The sequence below is a fragment of the Corvus moneduloides genome, chromosome 11 (assembly GCF_009650955.1).
Source record: "Corvus moneduloides isolate bCorMon1 chromosome 11, bCorMon1.pri, whole genome shotgun sequence".
Classification (NCBI taxonomy): Eukaryota; Metazoa; Chordata; class Aves; order Passeriformes; family Corvidae; genus Corvus; species Corvus moneduloides.
In genome coordinates, this window is record NC_045486.1 from 3843172 (window position 1) to 3860458 (window position 17287).

Sequence of the window (17287 nt, forward strand, 5' to 3'; positions counted from 1 at the left end):
TTCTTGGTTGATAGATCATTGCTTGGTATTTTGTTTATGGGTACTTATTGGCTGCGTTACTTTGGCCTTTTGTCCCAGACACCTTGGAAAAAGTGACTTCTGAAGATACCCAGCTTTCCCTGATTTCCCTTAGCATGAAGCCTGCCTGCCTTACGACAAGGACAGGGCAGGAGCCTCTCCTCAGGTGTTTTTTGGGCTTTAGTGTGGGCCAACGCTGTCAAAGTTTCAGAAGAAGTGAGGTCCTGGAAGTTGTTGCAAGACCGTTGGCTTCCATCCCTTCCAGCCCTTTACTTGGGAATCTCAGGACACTGGGGAGTTAAAAAAATCAGATTAAAGAGGCTGTGACTGACAGCTGAAAAACAGAGAAGGTACACTGGGTTGAAATCTAAAGCTGGAATAATTTGGCAGATGTTCAGGAACACAGCAGAACTGAGAATAATTCAGTTTGTATTTAAAAAAAAAAGCTCTTCAGTAGAAACTGTTCTGATTTTTGTTGTTGTTGTTTTTAATGATGATGTTCAAAATGAATGCTTTAGGTTTTTAATTTTTGGTGATTTTAAATATGCGGCTGCCAGTGCCTTGGATAAAAGCTGTGTTTGTGCTGTAATTAACCTCTCAGTTTTTTGTGTAACAGCAAATGTGTTAATAGTAGCCTTTAGCTTTTTCAATACGGGATGTACGTATCGGCAGTGAGATTTCAGGGATCAGTGTTTGTCAGGGATTAGAACACAATTTACACCCTGTTTTTTCAGTAACAAAATAACACAGCATTGTAAAGTATAAAGCTTAACCTCAACCATATTTACTATACGTGTTTGAAAACCTAAGCGAATAAAAGCTCATTTATATTCTTGTCTGATTAGCACAATCAGAACTTATTGATGCTAAAACGAGCCAAATTTCCATAACTATAAACAGAATATTAAAATACAGTTGACTAGCAGAGCATGATGTTTTTCTCCTCCTTGGATGGAACATGGAGTTATGACTTTCTTGGTGACTTTTTAGGAGTCTTTTAAGAAAGTCAGAGGCATTTCAAAGCCAGGCCTTTGGGCAGGGAAGCAGAACTTTTCCTAGGCAAGTGTTTGCTGCCTTGGTGTAGAAGGCAGAAGATGGCACATAAATGTGCTTGGCTGTCCTTTATTTCTGCATAGTTGGGGGTCAGATGTTCAGGAACTGAGTGGAGAAACATTTGAGCCTAGAGACCACTTTATTTGAAGCAGCCACTACGAGTATTTGTAGTATTTTACTCAGCGTAGGGGACCAGAAGGCCTTAGTGAAGAAGGGGGGGTGTGGAGTGACCTTGTGCAGTGATACAAATCAAGGAATTCCATACTGAAGCCAACCGGGTGTTTCCCTGTGGTGTAAAATGAGAATGGTTTGAGTTGGAAGAGACCTTAAAGATCGTTTAGTCCCACCTCCTGTCACAGGCAGGGACACAGAAACATGGAACAGCACAATTCCAGGCGTTCTGAGGAGACCCGGCTTTGATTGTGGTGGCTGTGAGCTTGTGCACATGACACAGGTTTCCATCTAAATTGCCTGGGAAAAGCCTCATGGCACTTTGGAAATTTTTGTGTGATCCCCAGGGTCTGGGTGAAAAGAGCCCCAAAACTGAGACTTGCCACATTGTCCTAAATACACAACAAGGTTTGTTCCTATCTCTCAAAAGTGTCATTTTGGTAAAAAGTAACGTGTGAGGTATTAGTACCTCTTTTGTTCAGCAGAGACAGCAGAGTATGTCAGGATCCTGTTTGAAATTAGCAGAAGATTTTGCAACTCCAGAGCTGCCACTCCACCCTCACAGACTGTGCCTCCAGTGAGCTGCAAAGTCACACCTTGCACCTGCTTTGCAAAATAATTTGGTGCAACTCGAGGTGCTCTGCATGCAGCAAGAAGCAAAGGGAAACACAGCGTTCCCTTGCCTTTGGCAGTTGTTGTGCAATGAGAACTTGAAAATGGTTTAAACCTGAATTAAAAATAGCTTTATTTGCATAGCCAAGGGTAATTAGTGTGCGTTTTATCCTGATTCCTTGTGCAGCTGTTTATGACTCTGAAAGCAATAAAGAAAATCCTCAGATAGTTTGATGTTTGATTCGGTTAAGGCTTCTGCTGTACCTCAGAGGTGGCACATAAAGATCTCACTGTTGGTAAACACCTGAATGGCAGATTTTGATACTGGAGATAATGGGCATAGCTTGGAAGAGATAAGGTGCAAATAAGAATTCCTCTTCCAAACTGTGCTGCATGTTCAAGAAAAGTTTTTAGCTTGTTCATTCCAGATCATATCCAGTCTTTATATTGCCAGAGATCATCCTCTGGTAGACACTTTGTGAATTGGGAATTTTAAGGTTTCATGCTATTTCTCATTTTTAAGTTTTCTGTGTAGGGAGGTTATATGGCTCTATATTCAGTGAGTCAGGGCAGCTCAGGGGGTGTGGAGTGGAAGGAAAGACATTCTCCCTAACGTTTTTCAAAATGAGAAGAAACATTTATCCTGTATCAACAACTTGAAAATAGGACAGGTTCATTCCTTTCCACGATGTTTTGTGCTGGCTGGGAAGCGATTCCAGCAGGCAGCGATAAGAGACAGTGTTTTCTGTGATAAACTACTGACAGTAATGGTGCCTGGACTTTCTGGGGAGAGGGGCTGTGTGACAGTTCCTTCTGCCTGCAGAATTTGTAAGAATTGCCTTTGATTACAGCTGTAGAAAAACCCTAAACCTGAATTTGCTTACTAGCCTATGTAAAACTTTACTGTAGGCCATAGACTGTAGTTAAAAGTAAGACAATTACAGGGCTGAATCTATTTTTTTATACGTAATTTATATAGAAAATCTAAAGGTTCATTTCCAGTATCTGATCTCCATCTACATTGCTGCAGAGGGGACAAATTTCAGCTTTTACAAGAGTTTGCCAAGTGAGTGACAGTAGTGAGCAACATATTGGAAAATATTACTTCTAATTCATTTTTTAAAGTTTTTTGAATCTTAATATGAAGTATTGTATTCTGTAAAGAGATTCTGACGAGAAAATGAAATTACATAAAAGCAGAGAGGAAATGAGGGAGAAAAAGCAGTTGTTTCAGATCATAACCTCATTGGTTGGGGTGACAGTTTCAATTCCATCTGAGCTCTCTCCAGTTCCCATCCTTTTTATGTTGGATTAAGTAACAGTTTTTGTCTTCTTATTCCCATAGCAACCTTATCTCTCTTTATTTTCTTGATGTAAATCTGCTTGTCTCTTACTATCTTTCAAAGCTTGTGCATGAATAGCTTGTGAAGGAGAGGAGTGTGGCAAGGAGAGAGCAGAGACTTTCTGGCATAGAATATAAGGGAAAGAATATTTTGAAGCAAGAAATAGAGAGCTAAAAAAATACTTTTTTTTCCTCCCAAAGCTATTTATGACGTAGTTTTTCTGTGTAGTTTCTTCACGAGGTCTGAAACTTAAGTGCTGTTTTAGGATGCTGCATGAGCTTAACTCCTCCAAAAAGTTTAGGCCAACCTACATGCTCATCCAAAAATACAGATGTAATGATCTGTAGCATTATGGTTTCTATAACTTGGGAAAAACGCTGCTTTGAGCTGAGGTGAGTCTTGCCTTGCCATGATTTTGCTCTTCACGGAGCTTGGAATCTCTTAGGAGAAGGCTGAGTTTTGGGCAGGAGCTGTGCTGGCTCCCAGCTTTGTGTCCAGCCCTTCTCCCTGTTGGTCCATGGTGCAGAACTGGGAGAATCCTGGTCCTTGAGCCGTCAGTATCCCAGGGATCACAGCACAAAACCTGTTCATACAAGAGGCTGCACGCCCTCAGTGAGGGGCAGCTGCTGGTTGGTTCAAGGCATTCAATGAGATTGAAAAAAGCAGCTGTTGCTTTATCTCTCTGCGTCTTTTTTTCATATGAAATACTTCAGTTGATTTGACTTGATTAATGTAAGATGTTTCTGAAGTACAAGGGACACAATGGATGCCAGTGTGATTTTATATCTTTATATTTTTAGGTGTTATGCCTAAATTCTGAAATATTTTTAACCAGAGCCTTATGAAGTGCTGGCTTCATTTCTGTAAAAAGTATTTATAAATAACTAAAAATTTTGGCATTTCCTGCACAGCTCCCCTCACCTGGTAAAGCTCTAAACGAAAAATACTTTAATTCTTTCTTGTGTGTGCTTGGTTTCTATGTTTAAGAAAAGTAATGATGTTCCTTAGGATTTTTGCGTTGCAGGACTATTCTTAAAACTCTGGAATATGGATTATTTGGGAAAACCGAGCTTATATTCACTGAAAAATCAAAGCAAGTCCTTGCTAAGGAAAGTATTTCAGGCCTTGATTTGTTTGTCAGAATTACCCTAATGGGGTCTTGTTAGCGCATTTAACATGCGACTGATAATATTAAGATAATACTTAAAAATGTTTACATTACATTAATACCCCATTAAGGGCCTGATCTAAAGCCCATTGAAGTTAATAGGAATGTTCAGTAGGAATTGAATGCTTTGATCTTTCAGCTGTAGTTTTGCAACTCAATAAAAGAAAAAATCAAACGTGAAAATTGTTCCAGTCAACAGAAACATATCTGTGCTGTGTCCTACCCCACCCTTCATGGCTCATAAAGCCACTGGGTGTGGAGCCTCCTCAAACTGAAATAAAGATTTAGAATGCCAATTTGGAACGTGTCTTACAGCACCAAGTTGTACTGTAGAAAAAAAGGGCATTGCTAAAAGGCGTTTGATGAGGACTTGAGATAAAGGAAAGCTTGGCTGGGTGGCTGAGAGAATTTGACTTCATCACGTAGCAGATGTAGGTTTGTTTTGCTTTTTTTTTTTTTTTTTTTTTTGGAGATGTAGAGTGCCCTGGCATGGTTTTAGGCAATATTAATCTTATTGAAGGTGTTGTTCTTCGAATAATGCAGAGCAGATGTCCTTTCTTTTGAGGTCACCTGAAAGACATGTAGTGGTGGATTTAGGGATGTGGTTCAGTGGGACTCAGCAGTGCTGGGGAATGGCTGGACTCTATGATCTTGGAGGTCTTTTCCAACCTAAGTGCTCCTGTTATTCTGAAACAAGCACAGGTGTCTTGTGAGGTACAGAGTTACTCTGATATTGTGATTTATAAATACACAGTAAACTTTGACTGAATTAACCCATGGCTGCAGCCCAATAAATATGGAGAGATTGCAAATAACAATTTAAATGTCTTCCCTGGGTATCACCTTACTTTAAATACACTTTTTCAGAGCTCCAGTTTGCTGCCAACCTGCGTATTTTGCTTTCTGATGTTTATTGCAGAGCAAAGTAGGCGTCTTAAAACTGAAGCAATGGAACTTAGAGAGCTGCTCCTATTACACTGCATTGCTTGTGTCTACTCTTGTATTGATTATGTATTTATGTCTTGTTCCTCATACAGAGTGGCACTGAGTAGTTACAGAGAGCACAGGCTGGGAGTTGTGGGGAGTCTCATTTAATAACCAAGGAAATTCTCTGTACTTACGAGAAGAGATGCAGTACCTGATTTTATTTTCCTGTTATTGCCTCTCTCAGCCCTGCGCAGCAAGACGTCTTCTCTCTTTTTTTATGAAACTGTATTTTTTCAGCCCATGACTTTTTATTAAATCGTAGTTAACGATACACTTTTGAGGATTACATCACCCTGCAAGGAGCAATTTGGCTTAGGCTGGGGATCAGTCTGCACATGGAGCGTCTGTCACGTAACAGTTCTGCTCAGATACCAACAAAAAGATTTGAGGTCCCCCTGTGTTTTGGGGGGTTTTCTCCTTACATACATGTCTCAATCTATTAAACTCTCCTCAGCAACACTGGGATTGTATTTGTTTCTATAAATGCAGTAGCAGAACTCAGGTATTTCTCCGGAGTTGCTTTTTTTTTTCCACTCCTGCAGCCTCTGTTGTTGAATGGTCTGATGCTGAATTTATTAATCTATGCTGTTGCTTGCTCAGGTGTAATCTCTTGTTCAGCCACATTTATTCATCCACTGAAGGATGTGCACATTGGTCCATCATGGCATATTAAAGGTTTGCCTCCTCCTGCCACAGCTGTCATCTCTTTGACCCCTCAGTAAACTAACAGTCTTCCACATAATTTTGCTTTCATTCAAGTGTAATGCCGTTACTGCGGAGGCAGACAGAATGCAATTCTCTAAAGATCTTGTCTCATTCCCTTCTCTTCCAGGGAGGTTAATGTGCTCAGATGATCCCTGTGTTTTCTTTTTGCTCTCTTGCTTGCAAGAAGAGCAAAAAAAAAAAAAAAAAAAAAAAAATAGAGTGCTCCTGGATAATCTGTTTGGACTGGCTTTTGGGGATGGACTGGGAAGATGGACTCACCGGTTGGGTAGAAGCTCTCCTTACCACTTGTGTTTCAAATGCCTTCAGTTGTTTTCTTAGCACTTTTTATTTCTACAGCTTTTTTACAAAAATGTTATGCAGATGGTTTTCTGAAATGGAAATAACCGAATCAAAACCTCTTTACCCAAAACGAGCTAAGCCATGTTTAAATACTAATGATGTGTGGCAATCAGCTTAAGTGTGAACCAGTGTTCTGTCCACAGCCATTTGTCTTTCACAAGTGGTACCATTTCAGAAAACCCCCAGCCACCCCCTCAGCTTGCTGGGAATGTCTGCAGTGCCAGTGCTTTGTGGACTGTGGTTACAGTGATTCCTGGTTTTGGGAATGAGGGCTGAGAGAGGATGGTCAGAAATGAGCCTGGGGACATCGATTCCAGCCCCAGCAGGAATCATGTCCCTGAGTGCAGGTTCCCTTGATGAACTCACTGTCATTGTCACATCTAATGACTTGGAATTGCATTGATTGCCTCCACTGTACGTATTGCTATTTTACCCACTAATTAAGTTAAAAAATCAAATGAGCCAGTGATTTATTGGGTGTTGAGGCTGGTTCTGCACTGCCACAGCTTCTCATATGCTGGCTGAACTCTTGTGTGTGATTTGACAGAGGCTTCCCTGGGTATCAAATGAGTGTGTGATATGATGCTTTTGATTTTTAATAATCTGATATTAACAGTAGTATTTTGCGTTTCCTTATGTTGTTAACACTCCTTTGCATTCAGCTGGTTTTGAGCCTCTGATTTCTTACTGCATCTCTCTTCCTGATTTTATTTCAGATTCTTTTCAGAAGATTTTTTTATGCTGCTTTGGCTAGCAAAATGTAGCATTCTTCTCCTTAGTATTTTGTAATTTCAGCTCTTTAATAACACATGCTGCTCTTACTTACTCTTTCATCTTTTTGTGTAACTCTTTTTTGCTTCCATTTAAAAGTAACTTTGACATCTCTTTAAGCCAATTGCATCTTATCCATCCCTTATTTTTCTCCTATCTTTCCTGATGGGGATTCAGTGGAATTACTATCTTATTTCTTCAAGAAACCTTTTTTCCTCATAATAAATCTTTCTTTAGTGGAAAAAAAAAAAAACCAAAAACCCAAAACCAAAAAACACAGCAACTTGTCTTGTGATTGCAGGTCGGAGCTTTGTTTCTAAACTTGTGGGACCTAAACGTCCTTCCAGACTCTAGTATTTACTGACTCCCTGGCAAGGGTAGAATTGGTTTCTCACATCCCAGTGTCTGGAGAGGCTGGGAAAGGGCTCCCAGCTGAAAGCCAGGCACGTGGGCACAGCGTGGTCCTTGTGTGCCACACACCCTGAGTGCCATTGATCTGTCGCTGTTGACGGTGACCAAGTGGATCCAAGATAGTGAGTTCTTAGCACAAATCATTGCTTTGTGTAATGAATTTAATTTATTCTGAGTCATGCTTGCAAAGGTCTTCTGCTCTTTCTCCAGACACTATCAGATCCCAATTCAGTCTGAGCCAGGCCAAATGCAATTTTGTCAACTCTTTACCCCTTTGTTTAATTGTGTAACGATTATTGTGCCTGCCTTCATAAAGCAAAACATGGGATTTGTTATCTGCATGGGGATTATACTGATTGGGTTTTAAATGTCTCTCTATTACATCTGGGTCAGAGCAGTGATTAATATTGAAAGAGAGGTTTTGTAACCAGGCTGAAGCTCTAGCACACGTCCTGAAAAGGCTGTTGTGGTTTTAGAGAGGCTGTGAGGGGCAGAAGTGGATGTGTGAGAGCACAAATGGAACTTGGGCTTGACTGCCGCAGGTGGAATTTGTCACCCTGGCTGGGCTGATCAGCCAGGGCTTGTCACTGGCAGGAGAAGCACTTTGGTAGGATGAAAGGTAGTGCTTACAGTACTTAGATTGGAGAAAATAAGCTGTGCCAGAGGTTATTCATGTCTGTCTCTGATGAGAGATCAGAAGGAGCTGTGAGATCGTCTGTGTTGGTCTCACGGATATCACAACAGTTTTACTGGGTGACCCTTGTGTTAGCCCTTCCCTGCTTTGCAACTGGCCTCGGTTCATTCTGGTTCTCATTCTGACTTGAGTTTGTCTGGCTGCAGCCTTTGGGTCTGCCCTGCCTCAGAAATGCCACCAGGATCAAGTGCTGTGACGATGTGATGGGCAGACAAGAGAGAGCATCCTGCAAAGAGCTGCTCACGGCGTCTCCTGGAGCTGCTCCCGAATTCCTTCACCCTGCACCAAGGAGCCTTTGCAGGCTGCTGGGAGCTGCTGATGGGAAGTACAAGCGTGAGAAGTTGTTTAGAACAACTAAAGATCAGTGGAACAGCGGCCACAGATCCAGCTCTGTGTGTTGGAGCAACTACAGGTGGCCACTGCTCCTCTGGTTTCCCCAAACATCCCTCCAGGAGCACGGAGACAGCACTCAGCCAGAGCTCAGTGCCTGCTGCAGCTCACCCTGGCTGCAGAATAACTTCACACCTTCCACTGAGCACTCAGGCTCTTGAAAACCAATTAAACACACTCAGCAGCACTGAAGAGGTTTCCAGGTAAGTCAAGACAGTGGCTGCTGTAGTAGCAGGAAGCTCTGGTATGAACCATCAGGCATCGGTGCTGAAATCTCACTGAGGGGGCTTTTGGTTTGTTCCTCTGCCAATACTTGTTGTCTCAGGCAACCTTAATAAGGCATTTTCTACCTCAAAATAATTGAGTTTGCAGCCTCAGTGCGTTCTTTTAATTTTATTAGGGACGAGGGAGTAATGCATATATTTGCACAGTACTGGATTAGGTTATGCAGTGGTTTTCTGCTTTTCATTAATTAATTAACAGCTTGTGCTTCTGCGCAGGTTGGAGATGTGACTTTATTGGGGAACTTCATCATTTGGCTTTCATCTTCAGCACTGAAGAAATGATTCTGCCTCATGGACTCTTCCATGGCCTGTCTCCTAGAGATAAAGTTGTCATTTTCATTTTCGCATTTTTATGTGAACCTGGTAAATCGTTATTGTTTTAAACATCTCCGCTGTCCACATCACAGTAACGCAGGGTTTCTTTCATTTTTTCTGGCTTATCTGCCACAGAAAATACCCATTTTGCTTGTCAGCTGCAAATGACATCAGGGTAAGAAATGCCTTTCACTGCACTCCTGTTCCCTGAAGTCTGTCAGGAAGGAACTTCAGACTATCTACTTTAGCCACTTCTTGCTGCTGTGAAGGAAGCGAGGAAAATCTCCTCTGGTTTGCTTTGATGTGTTCCTGAACATCCATTAAGCCACAACTTCAGTGTTGCTGTACGGTGCTGGGATAGAAATAGATCATTTTTCTTATCTCTGCTGTCCTTCTGAGCCTGTTAATGTAGTCTAATACCAGTGAGTAACCCGAGAGATTTCTAGTCATAAATGTTTGTAGCAGTTTTCCAGAACCTGTTTTTTGCTGTGGTGACATCCTGGTGCTCACTCAGATGCTGCTGGGGTTGGAGTGGAGCACAGGGAAGAGCACATTATATCCCTGATTCAGAAATGGTAGGTTTGAACTTCACAGGAGCAATTAATGTCAGTCCCAAATGCTGTATTCAGGATACTGAGTCTGAGGTACTTTTTCTGTCAAAAATTCGCCCACCTCTTCCTTCAAATTGTGATGTGAATAGTTAATACAGTGAAATAGCTGTTCTTGCTCTGCATGAGCCAGGCAAACGTGCTCTGAAAATGTATTACTTTTATTTCTGCCTCTTTTTCATCCTCACTTCAATAATAGAATTAAAAGTTTTAATTTCTTCTAAATTCCTCTGTAAATACTATTTTTGTTATAGTATTAATCTATCCTTGCACCTTACCCTCTCTACAGCTTGCTTCAAGTGGGTTGTTGAATTCAGTTATGTAGAAATAGTCACCTTCTCCAGGTTCCCTTGTATCTCTTTTATTAAAGAGTTGAGGCATAACATACGTGAGGCTGAGAAGCAGTAAACAGGAGAATTATTAAAATAAACACAAAAAATAAAAGTCCATCAGTGTTTAACATGTCCACTTAAAAATACTGGGCAGCAGCTGGAGCTGAAGGTAAAACCGAGCTGATTTTGGAATGGAGAATGGCACAGGTGATTCTGGCAAGGTAAGCAATGGGTTAAGCTTGGATCTCTTATTCTTGGCACGTTATTCCACTGTTGTAGCTCATGGATGGGGGGATGCCTTGTTTCGCTGCACATACAATAAAATACTTCATATTATTTTGCTCAGCCCAGGTAAGGCCATACATTTTGATGAGAACACAACTATTTTGAAGGCCTGTGAACACTGGATTTCTCTGCTGACTCACAAGTTGGTGGTTTGTAGGTGTGGAGAGCAGCTGGGCTCAGACATCTGTGGGCAGGACATTTCTCCATCTGCTGTATCTGGTATTTGTCACTGTCACATCTGTTCTGGCCCACGTGCTCCCAGTCAAAGCAGGGATCTGTGCCAGGTGCTCCATACCTGCTGAGATGAGGAAATGACAGATCCTGGTTACCCAAATCCCAGGAATCCTTTCTGGTGATGAACTATTTTGTAATACTTGGGGCAGAATCTGTCCATTTCTCTGTGGAAGGTGGCATCTCTGGAAACATCCAGGACTTGAAGTCAGTGGCAGGGAAAAAAGAATCCCATTGTCACCAGCATGTTCCCAGTGCTTTAAAACCGAGCTGTTGTAGGATGGTTTTCATTGATTTATTTATTCAGGAAAGGCTTTTTGGGAACACTGCTGCATATTTAATAAATAAACAAACCTTCAGATAATTAGAGGTAGATCTGGCAGGGCTTTAGCCATCTGTTTAACTATTAAAATGTGAATAGCCTGGTGTTCCTCAGCACTAAACCTGCTTTGTGCTTACGAGGGCTGGTGCTTAGTAGACTGTCGGGATGTTCTTGGGGTTTGTTTTGGGAAAGTGTTGGGGAGGGGGGGAAATCTGTGTTGCCGCTGAGAAGTCGGCTATAGGATAATTTCCTTGAGCAAACATCCTTCCCTCCTGAGATATTTCTCAAATTGCCTGAACTGCTTTGTTCAGGGCTGTGTTTGCCTGGAGTTGAGTGGTAATTCCCAGGAAATACAAATTTATGAAAGGCATATTTTTGGAAATACCTATTGGAGAACATTTTTCTTTCAAAACGTGCTTTTCCTTAGTAGTGCTGTTAGGGTTTGGTTTGGTTTTTTTCCCAGTTCTTTCAGTGCATTTTTGCCAGTGAAGAGCGTGTTTAAAAAAAAAAAATACTCCCTGCTTATGGGCTGTTGACTCAACTTTTATGCTATTAATATTCTTTTGCCACTTTTTTTTTTTTTCCCCCCTCTGTGGTCTCTGGTCTCTTCCCTCCGTTGCGCACACGGCCCACAGATCACCTCATCCCTCTCTGTCCATCTTTCCCCTCATTATTGCAAATTCTTCTACCTCTTCCCATGCTGGCATCTCCTGTTCACCACACCCTGACACATCTGTGCCAATTTATTTTTAGCTTTTCTTAGTTGTGTTTATGTAACACAGGCTTTTGAATTAGTCTCCTTTAATTGGTATAGGAGCATTTTATTCTTTCCTGTTTCATTTTTTGCTGCACCTCAAGTTGATTCTCAGGGAGGGGAAGAGTTTCAAAGGTTTGTGATGTTTTTATTGGTACTCTTGGCTGCTCGTTCACTGCACCTGGCTCCAGCAGCCTGTTCATCCCAGCAGGACTCACCTGTGAGATACTCAGCATTTCATGGGATGGAAACAACCTGCGGGGTCTGCTCACTGCCCTGCTCGTTCTGCGCTGAGGTTTGCTGCATTTTGTTGGCAGCATTTCTGTGGATGCACCAACGCTCAGGTGGGCTCTGCTGGTGGGGCTGGTGTGAGCAGAGGTGGGGGCAATATGTCAAACTCAAAAGTTGTCTGAGTGGCATTTTGGGTGTAAAATGAGCCTTGAGGGTGGGAGGTTGTTTTGCTTGCCCTGTCCTGGAGCTTTGAGGACACAGGGAGGATCTTTGGGTGGAGAAGTGATGCTACAGCTCCTGGGGTGCAGAGGGACAGTGGTGGGGCCAGAGCTGCTCCTGTTCCTGCAGCGAGGGTTTAAAAACATCCTGCAGAGTGTGTGTGTCACCCCCTGTGCTGGGACCTTCCTGCAGGGAAATGCTGCCCCAGAAAAGGCAAGTTCAGCCCTGCAGCACAGCAGAAAGGGATTTTGTAGAGGTTGTTGCAGAGTTCTCTGACTTTCCTGTAGCACCAGCCTGTGAAACCAAGTGAAACCGTGGAGATGGTTCTCCAGCAGCCTCTGAATCTCTCCTCCAGTGACAAATCACCCCCACTCTTTGCCTGCTTTGAGTAATGTTCACTCCTGCACTGTGAATATTTTTATCGTCTCTCTCTGCCCAGCAGAAATTGATTACAGAGATAATTTTTGGTCTCGTGCCTCATTCCTACCTCAGTGTGATTTTTCTCAGGCTCCATCCAGGCCCTGGGATGGGAGCAGAAGGTTTTTCACTTGCTCATATGCAGCCCTGGTGTGGTGTTATCAAGGTGGTGTGTTGGGGTTAACAGGCCATGTATCCCAAATATCTTGGTGAGAATTAATTATGCAAAGTGTACCTTCAGTTTTGAGTGTCTGTCTAAAGAAATACAAGAGTCATGATGCCAGCAATGACTTGGTAGAGCAAATTTTGGGGTATAGGGTGGTGGGGAAGAAGGTTTGCTCATGCAGACAGGTGAGTTAGGGGCTGGTGGTGAAGTTTGTTGGGTTGCATTGTTGTTGATGTTTCTTTTTTTCTTTTTAAAGAAACAAATCAGAGTTAGTCTGTTTTCTGCAGAAGTTCTTATTACCAGCATAGCTATTACAGCGTGCTGAGGCTGTTATTTGCCCTTAAGAGCTGAGAGAGTGGAATTTCCGTTCTTTTTAATAATGTGACTTTTACCAGGGCGAGTAGGCTGTGAATTAGTGCTTCATTATGGGCTGACATCAGAGTCCCCACTTCAGAATTACCTACTCAAGAAAACAGCTTAGATTTGGTTGCCTGACTCATTTAGGCACTTGAACATCCTACCAATACAGAATTATACCTAAAGTATATTTAACAAGTTCTGCTCCTTTGAATAACAATGAGTCTGATGAAGCAATACAATAAATATTTTCGTGGCTATTAAGGGACAGTTATGTTTGTAGAGCTTGAATCCTTGTTCTGTGGTTTTCAAAACACGGTAGAATTGCTAATAAACATGTGTTGACAATAAGGAGCAATTGATATAAGTGGAATAAGATGCTTGGGTGATGCTAGACTTGGAGTTGGAAACCTGAATTTAAAAAAAAATCAGTTGGAAAACTGAATCCTGCTCCTCTCACAGTGAATGTGTTCTGTGTGTTACCTAAAAACAATAAAGAGGATTTGGTGTAATTTTCTAGCAGTGTCTGCAAATCCTATGAAGTTCCTTTGTACAAAATTTGTGTCTGGGAGTGAAAGATCACACAGGTTTGACAAAATACGACATAACTCAGCATTGCCACAAGCCAGCAGTTGTGCGTGTGGAGCAGCTTTGTCATCAGAAATTCTCTGAATTTTTCACGGCGTGATGTTCTGTGTCTTTTCAAAGCATGGCTGTAGTATTTGGTGTGATCTTGCCCCATCCCTTCTTAAACAGACGAGATCACAGCAACCAGAAACATCTGGAAGGTGCTGGCAGTGAATGTGCTCAGCACGCTCTGCAGATGAGTTCATTTGTTCTTTTATAAAAATGTCACTGTTTTCAATCTGTTTTACCTTACAGAGGTGCTTCAGGTCATGTTTTCCCCTCATGAATCCACAAATCCATGTCTTTTAATTGTCCTGGGTATCACAGGAGTGTTTAAATGTTGCTGTTCCTGATGCACAGAGCAGCTGTTCCAGGTTTCATACTCACATCACTGTCACTGCACATCTTGGAATCTTTCTCACAACTTCAAGTCTCAGTGCTTGAGACTGAAAACTTGGCTTATTAAACAGGAGAGAAGCCAGTGGAATATGCAGTTTTCATATCGTTGTTTCTATGGGCAGGAACTTGTCGTGTTAATTCTCACTTTGGGCAGAATTAAAGACCTTTCAACAAAGCTGAATTGTGGGGTTTTTTCTCCATTTTATTGCCATGGCACGTGTATTTCAGTTGTATCAACTTTATGTACTTGGTACTAAAGCAATGAGGCAAATACATGTATTAGCAGGGGAAAGGAGAAGAAAATGCTGTTTCAGGAATCAGAAAGCCTTAGTTGCTAATTTTAAATGTTCTTCTATATGGCAAACTATAAAAAGGCAATAAAAGCATTTAATTTGCAAATTACAGTTCTAGATTGGTTTTTATGTTGGATTTTTTTTCCCCTTGTAGTTAGGATTTTTGTAACACTCTTACCAAAATATTTGCAGTGGCAGGATTAGAGCCTTTGCCTGGTAGGGTTAAGTAATTAAGGTGTTCATTTTGTCCATGAATCCTTGCATTTCAGATGAAAGGAGATTAGAAGTGAGGGGTAATAAATACAAGGAAGAGGTGAAAAGATTAAGGCAAGAGAAACTAATGAAAGCACTCCAGTTTGGTGACCAGTTTGAGAGAGTTTTAAAAATCTGACGATGAATAAGCCAGTGTTTAGTCCAGCAGATAAAATGCAGAAATACTTTGTGTTTCTGCCCTTTTCTTTCACTGAACAATGGGATATTGTCATCCCATGGGTGCTGAAAAACGAGTCCTGGTCTGACTCGCCGCTCCTCAAAACCATCTTCTGTCCTGATCTCTGGTCTTTGTTTCCAGTTATGTTTTATCTATTGAGACATTTCAGCAGGATAAGAGCCTCTGATTTCAGGGATACAGTTCAAGCTGTACAAATAAACAAGCTTTGCCATTATTAGTCCACCTTTTAAGGTATTTTATTTACCCTGTCAGTTTTCAGAGGACTTAATGTCCCTTCCCAATGAGTTCATGTAATAACTAGTTTTGTTAGAAGATACAGCTCTGCTCCCTGGTGTTATTGTGCTTGGAATTGTGGCTTTATTAAAAAAACCTGACAAAGAAGCCCAAGGATAAACAATCGCTCTTGATACACTTCCAAACATGCCTGGCTTTGACCTTCAGTCCTCTGAATATGCTGCAGAAACACCTGAAAATCAGAGCAGCATTTTGTTTATAAGCAGCCAGTGCTCTCCAAGGTCAGAGATTGGGACTTACTTGTGTAATGCTAATAAAGAATCCTGCTCCTGTTTTGCATGTTGATTTCTCATTGTGTTCAAAGCCGTGCCAGACACTGTGTAAAGAGAATATAGAAGTTTACAGAGAAATTGAATGATGGTACGTTGCATCTGTGTGATGAGTCTGGTCCTTGAGCTGCTCTAGAAGGGGGTGGGGAGCTTCCTGCTCATTTGTGAAAAATGATTCTTTTATTGTAGCATGGCTCATATTCTCCATTTTCAGATGGGTTTGCGTTGCTTCCTGTTTCCCCAAAAGCTGCTTTTCTGTGACGACAGTCTTCACTTGCAATCAGGGATTAATAATTTCAATTTTTACAACATTGCAGAGCTGTGGTGTGTCCTCACCAGGTACCTCTGGGATGATGGGGATGTGCCTTCCCAATCCTTCAGCGTGTCCCCACATCCCTTCCCAAGGTGCTCGCGGCCCAATCCCATCCTGCCCAAACAATTTCTTGGACAATACAAAGACAAGGAAGGTTCTGAAGGTCTTCAGTTGCAGTAAATGAACACATGGGCTTAAAAACCAATTTCAATTATGGAAATTGTATTACTTAAAATTTAAGGTTGTGATGGTTGTGATGTAAGAGGGCAAAATGTGGTCTAAATTAATTCTATATGTAAAATACTAATTCTTTTGGTGATTCATCCTGAAACAGAGCAGTGTGTGTTCTCTGAGGTGCTGTCAGCTGCTGGTTTTTCCTTCCATGGCTCTGGGGAATGGTGTTGGGGCAGCTGGTGAATGTATAATGTTCTGGTGGAAAGAGTAAGATGCTTTAAAGGCCTGAAATAATAATTTAAGGCTGTGTTGTTTTGACCTTGGAGTGAAATCAGTTTGGCTGTGGTTGTGTGTGACTTCTACATCATGTCCAGCAAAAGGATCTGAGTTTATTCTGAGGACACCTGCGTGGAAATTCACTTGGAAAGCTGAAAACAGCCCTTCTAAGAAACATTCCTGTGAACTTCGTGTGCACTAACCAAGGATTGTACAACACGCTCTTACTGCAGCATTTTTTTAAAGGAAGCATTGAAATTCTAATGGCTCTTACTCTGTGTTCTCACTGTAACAACTGTTGCTTTGCAGTAACAAAAAATGCTATATTTTGGGGAAATAGCTAGTGTTGGTCAACTCACTACTCCTATGATGCTTGGTTATAAAAGACAGCCTTATTTAAAGACTGCCTCAGTTTAGTGTCCTATACAAGGTTATAAACAAATATGGGGTGTTTTTTTAAATTGCCTTCTGTTCTGTTATGGGAAAATATGTGGTTTATTTATAGAAAAGCCTTTGTTAGTGTAGGAATTCGATCTTGGTTTGTATGGCATGTTATTTTTAGCTTAGTTTAAGGGTGTAATGAGGCTCTGTTTTCTTGGGTCTTGACTCACCAGCTAGAGGGAAAGCCAGTATAAATTTATGATAAAATATTTGCATTTATGGATACTCTGAAGCATTTTTTCCCCCCCCAAGAAGTGTCTGGACAATGCTGTGTGTGATTTTTGGGGTATCCTGTGCAAGGCCAGAGATGGACTCCATAATCTTTGTGGATCCCTTCCAACTCAGGGTATCCTGTGATTCCTTACACAGCTTAAAATAATCCCAAAGTCAAGAGCAGAGCACCGGGTCAGGACACTGAGGTGCAAAGCCGTGGCTTAGGGATGTTCCAGGGGATTCTCCTGCAGGAGAAGGTTCCTTTCCCGTTGGAAAGATCCATGTCTGTTTTCTGAATAGTTGTTATTAATGTTATTTTACAGTTGGGTAGGG

At 41.6% G+C, this 17287-nt stretch overlaps 1 protein-coding gene across 3 annotated transcripts in view; it reads left to right on the forward strand.

The window, feature by feature from the left end:
* Window positions 1-17287, forward strand: part of LOC116449335 (contactin-3-like) — a 96550-nt gene that overhangs the window by 30266 nt on the left and 48997 nt on the right. The window lies entirely within an intron of this gene.